We start from the raw sequence: 10,275 nt of genomic DNA on the forward strand, positions 1-10,275 counted from the left end.
CACTCGCCCAAAAAAAATGCCCACTCGCCCAAAAAAAATGCCCACTCGCCCAAAAAAAATGCCCACTCGCCCAAAAAAAATGCCCACTCGCCCAAAAAAAATGCGCACTCGCCCAAAAAAAATACGCACTCGCCCAAAAAAAATACGCACTCGCCCAAAAAAAATGCCCACTCGCCCAAAAAAAATGCCCACTCGCCCAAAAAAAATGCCCACTCGCCCAAAAAAAATGCCCACTCGCCCAAAAAAAATACGCACTCGCCCAAAAAAAATACGCACTCGCCCAATTTTAAAAGAATCCATACTTTTGATTTTTCAAACACATGTAGAATTCATATTAATATATTTTGAGGATTGACAGTATTTGTTTAATGGTGTATGGTAAAGAAGTTTTTTAAGAACATTAGTTGTATAATAGTTGCAAGAATCTTTATTTAACAGAAGAATTACTATCTACAGTTTGTTATACACTAACAAATATACTGCTATAAATTTGATTCTATTTAACTTGGCATCGTCATTATTTCTAATTTTTTTTTTAACAGAATAATGTTTTATAAAATAATTCCAACATTTTAAAACTATCTTTATTGAGAGATTTTTAAGTAGTTTCAAAAATCAAAGATTTAATTTTAATGAAGAACTTTATAAAATACTTCGAAGAAGAATTAAGACTTGGAGGTTTCTGAATAGAAATCTGCTGACCACCATCTTCCAATAGACAAATACTTGCAACCCATTGTATTAAAAAGTCTTCGATGGTTGTACCTTTTAGACGAGGTCATCCTAGTTTTGAACCTGGTTCCGGGGCCATTTTAGACAGAACCTGCCAAAAGAAAGTAAATGAAAGTTGTGAATAAAAATTTCCTATATACAATACATAAAACCTAGAATAGCTATGACTAACAGTATCTTGGACACTTCCTAAAGTTAAATACAGCCAATTTCACAACCGACAATAGCCTGGACACTTCCTAAAGTTAATAACATATTTCACAACCAACAATAGCTTGGACACTTTCTAAAGTTAAATACAACCAATTTCACAACAGAAAATAGCCTGGACACTTCCTAAAGTTATACAAAAAATTTCACAACCGACAATAGCCTGGACACTTCCTAAAGTTAATAACATATTTCACAACCGACAATAGCCTGGACACTTCCTAAAGATAAATACAAAAAAATTCACAACCGACGTTAGCCTGGGCACTTCCTAAAGTTAATAACATATTTCACAACCGACAATAGCTTGGACACTTTCCTAAAGTTAAATACAACCAATTTCACAACCGACAATAGCCTGGACACTTCCTAAAGTTAAATACAAAAAATTTCACAACCGACAATAGCCTGGACACTTCCTAAAGTTAATAACATATTTCACAACCGACAATAGCCTGGACACTTCCTAAAGTTGAATACAAAAAATTTCACAACCAACAATAGACTGGACACTTCCTGAAGTTAAATACAAAAAATTTCACAACCGACAATAGCCTGGACACTTCCTAAAGTAAATAACATATTTCACAACCGACAATAGCTTGGACACTTTCTAAAGTTAAATACAACCAATTTCACAACCGACAATAGCCTGGACACTTGCTAAAGTTAAATACAAAAAATTTCAAAACCGACAATAGCCTGGACACTTCCTAAAGTTAAATACAAAAAATTTCACAACCGACAATAGCCTGGACACTTCCTAAAGTAAATAATTCACAACCGACAATAGCTTGGACACTTTCTAAAGTTAAATACAACCAATTTCACAACCGACAATAGCCTGGACACTTCCTAAAGTTAAATACAAAAAATTTCACAACCGACAATAGCCTGGACATTTCCTAAAGTTAAATACAAAAAATTTCACAACCGACAATAGCCTGGACACTTCCTAAAGTTAAATACAAAAAATTTCACAACCGACAATAGCTTGGACACTTTCTAAACTAAAATACAACCAATTTCACAACCGACAATAGCCTGGACACTTCCTAAAGTTAATTACAACATTTCACAACCGACAATAGCTTGGACACCTTCTAAAGTTAAATACAACCAATTTCACAACCGACAATAGCTTGGACACTTCCTAAAGTTATATGCAACCAATTTCACAACCGACAATAGCCTGGACACTTCCTAAAGTTAATAACATATTTCACAACCGACAATAGCCTGGACACTTCATAAGTTGGATGCAACCAATTTCACAACCGACAATAGCTTGGACACTACCTAAAGTTAAATGCATCCAATTTCACGACCGACAGTAGCTTGGACACTTCCTAAAGTTAAATGCAACCAATTTCACGACCGACAGTAGCTTGGACACTTCCTAAAGTTAAATGCAACCAATTTCACGACCGACAGTAGCTTGGACACTTTCTAAAGTTAAATACAACCAATTTCACAACCGACAATAGCCTGGACACTTCCTAAAGTTAAATACAAAAAATTTCACAAACGACAATAGCCTGGACACTTCCTAAAGTTAATAACATATTTCACAACCGACAATAGCCTGGATACTTCCTAAAGTTGAATACAAAAAATTTCACAAACGACAATAGCCTGGACACTTCCTAAAGTTGAATACAAAAAATTTCACAAACGACAATAGCCTGGACACTTCCTAAAATTAATAACATATTTCACAACCGACAATAGCCTGGACACTTCCTAAAGTTGAATACAAAAAATTTCACAACCAACAATAGCCTGGACACTTCCTGAAGTTAAATACAAAAAATTTCACAACCAACAATAGCCTGGACACTTCCTAAAGTTAATAACATATTTCACAACCGACAATAGCTTGGACACTTTCTAAAGTTAAATACAACCAATTTCACAACCGACAATAGCCTGGACACTTCCTAAAGTTAAATACAAAAAATTTCACAACCGACAATAGCCTGGACACTTCCTAAAGTTAATTACAACATATTTCACAACCGACAATAGCTAGGACACTTCCTGAAGTTAAATACAAAAAATTTCACAACCGACAATAGCCTGGACACTTCCTAAAGTAAATAACATATTTCACAACCGACAATAGCTTGGACACTTTCTAAAGTTAAATACAACCAATTTCACAACCGACAATAGCCTGGACACTTCCTAAAGTTAAATACAAAAAATTTCAAAACCGACAATAGCCTGGACACTTCCTAAAGTTAAATACAAAAAATTTCACAACCGACAATAGCCTGGACACTTCCTAAAGTAAATAATTCACAACCGACAATAGCCTGGACACTTCCTAAAGTTGATAACATATTTCACAACCGACAATAGCTTGGACACTTTCTAAAGTTAAATACAACCAATTTCACAACCGACAATAGCCTGGACACTTCCTAAAGTTAAATACAAAAAATTTCACAACCGACAATAGCCTGGACACTTCCTAAAGTTAATTACAACATATTTCACAACCGACAATAGCTAGGACACTTTCTAAAGTTAAATACAACCAATTTCACAACCGACAATAGCTTGGACACTTCTTAAAGTTAATAACATATTTCACAACCGACAATAGCCTAGACACTTCCTAAAGTTGAATACAAAAAATTTCACAACCAACAATAGCCTGGACACTTCCTGAAGTTAAATACAAAAAATTTCACAACCGACAATAGCCTGGACACTTCCTAAAGTTAATAACATATTTCACAACCGACAATAGCTTGGACACTTTCTAAACTAAAATACAACCAATTTCACAACCGACAATAGCCTGGATACTTCCTAAAGTTAAATACAAAAAATTTCACAACCGACAATAGCCTGGACACTTCCTAAAGTTAATAACAAATTTCACAACCGACAATAGCCTGGACACTTCCTAAAGTTAAATACAAAAAATTTCACAACCGACGATAGCCTGGACACTTCCTAAAGTTAATAACATATTTCACAACCGACAATAGCCTGGACACTTCCTAAAGTTGAATACAAAAAATTCCACAACCAACAATAGCCTGGACACTTCCTGAAGTTATACAAAAAATTTCACAACCGACAATAGCCTGGACACTTCCTAAAGTTGATAACATATTTCACAACCGACAATAGCCTGGACACTTCCTAAAGTTGAATACAAAAAATTTCACAACCAACAATAGCCTGGACACTTCCTGAAGTTAAATACAAAAAATTTCACAACCGACAATAGCCTGGACACTTCCTAAAGTAAATAACATATTTCACAACCGACAATAACTTGCACACTTTCTAAAGTTAAATACAACCAATTTCACAACCGACAATAGCCTGGACACTTCCTAAAGTTAAATAAAAAAAATTTCACAACCAACAATAGCCTGGACACTTCCTAAAGTTAAATACAAAAAATTTCACAACCGACAATAGCCTGGACACTTCCTAAAGTTAATAACATATTTCACAACCGACAATAGCTTGGACACTTTCTAAAGTTAAATACAACCAATTTCACGACCGACAGTAGCTTGGACACTTCCTAAAGTTAAATGCAACCAATTTCACGACCGACAGTAGCTTGGACACTTCCTAAAGTTAAATGCAACCAATTTCACGACCGACAGTAGCTTGGACACTTCCTAAAGTTGAATGCAACCAATTTCACGACCGACAGTAGCTTGGACACTTCCTAAAGTTAAATGCAACCAATTTCACGACCGACAATAGCTTGGACCCTTCCTAAAGTTAAATACACCAATTTCACGACCGACAGTAGCTTGGACCCTTCCTAAAGTTAAATACAACCAATTTCTCGACCGACAGTAGCCAATTTCACGACCGACAGTAGCTTGGACAAGTCAAATGCAACCAATTTCACGACCGACAGTAGCCTGGACACTTCCCAAAGTCAAACTCAACCAATTTCACAACCGACAGTAGCCTGGACACTTCCCAAAGTCAAACTCAACCAATTTCACAACCGACAGTAGCCTGGACACTTCCCAAAGTCAAACTCAACCAATTTCACAACCGACAGCAGCTTGGACACTTCCTAAAGTTAAATGCAACCAATTTCACGACCGACAGTAGCTTGGACACTTCCTAAAGTTAAATGCAACCAATTTCTCGACCGACAGTAGCCAATTTCACGACCGACAGTAGCTTGGACACTTCCTAAAGTTAAATACAACCAATTTCTCGACCGACAGTAGCCAATTTCACGACCGACAGTAGCTTGGACAAGTCAAATGCAACCAATTTCACGACCGACAGTAGCCTGGACACTTCCCAAAGTCAAACTCAACCAATTTCACAACCGACAGTAGCCTGGACACTTCCCAAAGTCAAACTCAACCAATTTCACAACCGACAGTAGCCTGGACACTTCCCAAAGTCAAACTCAACCAATTTCACAACCGACAGCAGCTTGGACACTTCCTAAAGTTAAATGCAACCAATTTCACGACCGACAGTAGCTTGGACACTTCCTAAAGTTAAATGCAACCAATTTCTCGACCGACAGTAGCCAATTTCACGACCGACAGTAGCTTGGACACTTCCTAAAGTTAAATACAACCAATTTCTCGACCGACAGTAGCCAATTTCACGACCGACAGTAGCTTGGACAAGTCAAATGCAACCAATTTCACGACCGACAGTAGCCTGGACACTTCCCAAAGTCAAACTCAACCAATTTCACAACCGACAGTAGCCTGGACACTTCCCAAAGTCAAACTCAACCAATTTCACAACCGACAGTAGCCTGGACACTTCCCAAAGTCAAACTCAACCAATTTCACAACCGACAGCAGCTTGGACACTTCCTAAAGTTAAATGCAACCAATTTCACGACCGACAGTAGCTTGGACACTTCCTAAAGTTAAATGCAACCAATTTCACGACCGACAGTAGCTTGGACACTTCCTAAAGTTAAATGCAACCAATTTCACGACCGACAGTAGCTTGGACACTTCCTAAAGTTAAATGCAACCAATTTCACGACCGACAGTAGCTTGGACACTTCCTAAAGTTAAATGCAACCAATTTCACGACCGACAGTAGCTTGGACACTTCCTAAAGTTAAATGCAACCAATTTCACGACCGACAGTAGCTTGGACACTTCCTAAAGTTAAATGCAACCAATTTCACGACCGACAGTAGCTTGGACACTTCCTAAAGTTAAATGCAACCAATTTCACGACCGACAATAGCTTGGACACTTCCTAAAGTTAAATGCAACCAATTTCACGACCGACAATAGCTTGGACCCTTCCTAAAGTTAAATACAACCAATTTCACGACCGACAATAGCTTGGACACTAACTAAAGTTAAATGCAACCAATTTCACGACCGACAATAGCTTGGACCCTTCCTAAAGTTAAATACACCAATTTCACGACCGACAGTAGCTTGGACCCTTCCTAAAGTTAAATACAACCAATTTCACGACCGACAGTAGCCAATTTCACGACCGACAGTAGCTTGGACACTTCCCAAAGTCAAACTCAACCAATTTCACAACCGACAGTAGCCTGGACACTTCCCAAAGTCAAACTCAACCAATTTCACAACCGACAGTAGCCTGGACACTTCCCAAAGTCAAACTCAACCAATTTCACAACCGACAGTAGCCTGGACACTTCCCAAAGTCAAACGCAACCAATTTCACAACCGACAGCAGCTTGGACACTTCCTAAAGTTAAATACAACCAATTTCACAACCAACAATAGCCTGGACACTTCCAAAGTTAAATACAACCAATTTCACAACCGACAATAGCTTGGACACTTTCTAAATTTAATACAACCAATTTCACAACCGACAATAGCTTTGACACTTTCTAAAGTTAAATACAACCAATTTCACAACAGAAAATAGCTAGGACACTTTCTAAAGTTAGATCAAAATTTCATAACTGATAATAAGTTTTGACAATTTTCTAATTACTTAAAAATTTCTTATTACACAATAACCGACACTTACGAACGTAGAAATCTTTTCGTACCTACATGAAAAAGCAAGTTTTTTTAGTTTAACAAGGACTATGAAGCTGCAAAACTCAGTTTTTAAAGCAATTAATTCCAAAATCCTATCTCTTGGTAATTTGTAATCAGAATCCACAAAATAACGTAATATAAAGTAACTTTAGAATGCCTTATACCTAAAACCTTAAATAGGCTTCATTTGTACGGTTCATTTGGGTCCTAATATCTAAGAATCCAAAGTAAAATTTACAGAATATTATAATTTCAATTCATGGTAACTTTGGAATACTTAATTATTTAAACCTTTTACCAGTTTAGTTAAACCTTTTACCAGTTTAGTTATTACCAGTTTAGTTAAACCTTATACCAGTCTAGTTAAACCTTATACCAGTCTAGTTAAACCTTATACCAGTTAAACTTTTTACCTATTGAGTTAAACCTTTTAACCAGTTTAGTTAAACCTTTTACCTGTTAAACTTTTTACCAATTGAGTTAAACCTTTTAACCAATTTAGTTAAACCTTTTAACCAGTTTAGTTAAATCTTTTACCAATTTAGTTAAACCTTTCACCAGTTTAGTTTGTAAGGTTCATTGATGTCCTAATCAATAAGACTATAGAATATAAAATTTTTTATAGGTTACACTTACCCAAACTTCTAATTTGAAATTAAATGAAAGCCCCATCTCTCGACTTACATATTCATGAAGGCCGAGGATTAGCTTGCAAAGTATCATCTTTATTATTACTATTAAATGCTAAGCTACAACCCTAGTTGGAAAAGCAGGATGCTATAAGTTACTTACCCCTTAATTCCGTAGGAAAAGTAATTAACCAATTCCAGCCGGGACAATTTCTACATCTTGGGCATAGCAGGAATTAGAATCGAGTCATTGGCAGCCTACAAGAATCTGAAAAGAAAAAAGTAAGAATAAAGAATAATGTAAATTAGTTCGTTATATATTGATAGATTAACCATACCTTTGATCGCTGTGCGATAAGGAATAAGAATGACAAAAGCTCTAAAAGTGAAGGTTATTATATATCATAGAATAAAAGACTAATTCCCTAATAATTAAATAATACCTCTGAGGACAACATTGCAAACTATTGCCAACTATAGTAAATTTTTTTTAGCAAGGCACATTTGCACCGACAAGCAGGGGTGCCCTTTTAGCTCGGAAATGTTTCCTGATCGCCGATTGGTTGAAAGATAATTCTAACCAATCATCGATCAGGAAAATTTTCCTGAGCTGAAATGGTACCTCTGCGGGTCGGTGCAAATGCACCTCATTAAAATAAATTGATTATAAAGGGGCACTCAAGAGGATAGGCCTCCGCCGCGTAAGCTTATTTCTCTACTTTTGGCTTAACCTTAACAAGTATTAATTAGCGCAGATTTTTACACAAAATATGAACCAAGTTTGAAGTCTCTGATAACGATGTCCAAACCTATTACGTGAATTGGACATTTTGCTTGACCGTGACCTCGACCTTTGACCTGTTACCCTGACCTCACAGAATTTAATCATTTCCAGCCTTTTGGCAGTTAATCCCAGCATGTTTCATCATTCTACGATTAAAATTGTGATCAGGAAGCTGTTAACAAACAAACACACACACATGGGGTAAAACATAACCTCCTTTCAACTTCGTTGGCGGAGGTAATAAGTCCATTCTTACCAACGATATGCCACAAAGCTTAGAGCAAGCACAACCGACAAACTTAAATAAAAATATCCGTGAATATATTCACCTTGTACGAGCACTAGCCCTTGCTAGAAAGTATTTCTTTTTCTAAATTAGTAATTTACGCAGTAGACTTTCCTACACATACCACACTGACACCATATACAACTGAACTACAACATAAAACTGAGTTGTTATTCCAACGGAACGTAAACAATCTGAGCCAAGGACGATGGAAGACGGAACAGTACTTTGGAAAAAGTGATTTTAAGGAAAATTTTTAATCCTAACTTATGAAAAAAATAAAATTTCGTATTTACTAGACGCATGTCATATGAAGGGGGTATGCAGAGAAATTGAATGAAAGCAGAAAATGAAGGGATAAAGTAGAGAAATCAAGGGTGAAGCAGAGAAATGAAGGGTAAAGCAGGGAAATGAAGGGTAAAGCAGAGAAATGAAGGGTAAAGCAGGGAAATGAAGGGTAAAGCAGAGAAATGAAGGGTAAAGCAGATAAATCAATGTAAAAAGCAGAAAAAATGAAGGAAAAAGCTGAGAAATTAAAGATGAAAATAGTAAAAAGCAGAGAATTTATGGGAAAAGCGGAGAATTTATGGGAAAAGCAGAGAAATAAAGGATAAAACAAAGAAATATAAACAGTTTGAGTCAAGGATGATGGAAGAGGGAAGCGTTCTTTACTTTGGAAAAAGTGATTTTTAGGAAAATTTTTAACCACAATTTATGGAAAAAAAAATAAGACTTCGTATTTACTATACGCATGTCATATGAAGGGGGAATGCAGGAAAATTAAAGGATAAGGAAGACAAATTTTTGGAAAAAGCAGAAGAGAGAAGGGAAAAGCAGAAAAATGAAGGGAAACGCAGATAAATTAATGTAAAACGCAGAGAATTATGGAAAGAACAAAGAAATAAAGGGAGAAATAGAACTGAAAGAAAGCAAAATGGCAAAAAGCAGAGAATTTATGGGAAAAACAGAGAAATTAAGGAAAAAACAAAAAATGAAAGGGAAAGCAGAGAAATGGAGGGAAAAAACAAAGAAATGAAGGAAAATGCAAAAGAAATAAAGGAAAATACAAAGAAATGAAGGAAAAAACAAATAAATTTAGGAAAATACAAAAAAAAAAATAGGAAAAAATCAGATAAATTAAGGAAAAAACAAAGAAATGAAGGAAAAATCAGAGAAATTAAGGAAACAAAGAAATGAATGAAAAAGCAAAGAAATCATGGAAAATACAAAGAAATTAAGGAAAATACAAAAAAATGAAGGAAAAAACAAAGAAATGAAGAAAAATACAAAGAAATGAAGGAAAAGTAAAGTAAATAAGAAAAAAACAAAGATATTAAGGAAAATACAAAGAAATTAAGGAAAAAAGCAAGGAAATTATGGAAAATACAAAGAAATTAAGGAAAATACAAAGAAATGAAGGTAAAAACAAAGAAAATATGGAAAAAAACAAATAAATTTAGGAAAATACAAAGAAATTAAGGAAAATACAAAGAAATGAAGGAAGAGACAAAGAAATAAAGGGAAAAACAAAGAAAATAAGAAAACAACAAAGAAATTTAGGAAAATACAAAGAAATGAAGGAAAAACAAAGAAATTTAGGAAAATACAAAGAAATGAAGG

General features: G+C 35.5%; 1 long non-coding RNA gene across 1 annotated transcript; it reads right to left on the reverse strand.

The window, feature by feature from the left end:
- Window positions 1–365: 365 nt before the first annotated feature.
- On the reverse strand, window positions 366–8,847 carry LOC137641948 (uncharacterized). Its single transcript, XR_011044605.1, has 3 exons — window positions 8,699–8,847; window positions 7,749–7,853; window positions 366–823 (listed from the first exon to the last, which is right to left on the reverse strand). It is a non-coding gene; the product is annotated as an uncharacterized lncRNA (long non-coding RNA).
- Window positions 8,848–10,275: the final 1,428 nt, after the last annotated feature.

This window comes from Palaemon carinicauda, chromosome 6, assembly GCF_036898095.1.
Source record: "Palaemon carinicauda isolate YSFRI2023 chromosome 6, ASM3689809v2, whole genome shotgun sequence".
Taxonomy (NCBI): domain Eukaryota; kingdom Metazoa; phylum Arthropoda; class Malacostraca; order Decapoda; family Palaemonidae; genus Palaemon; species Palaemon carinicauda.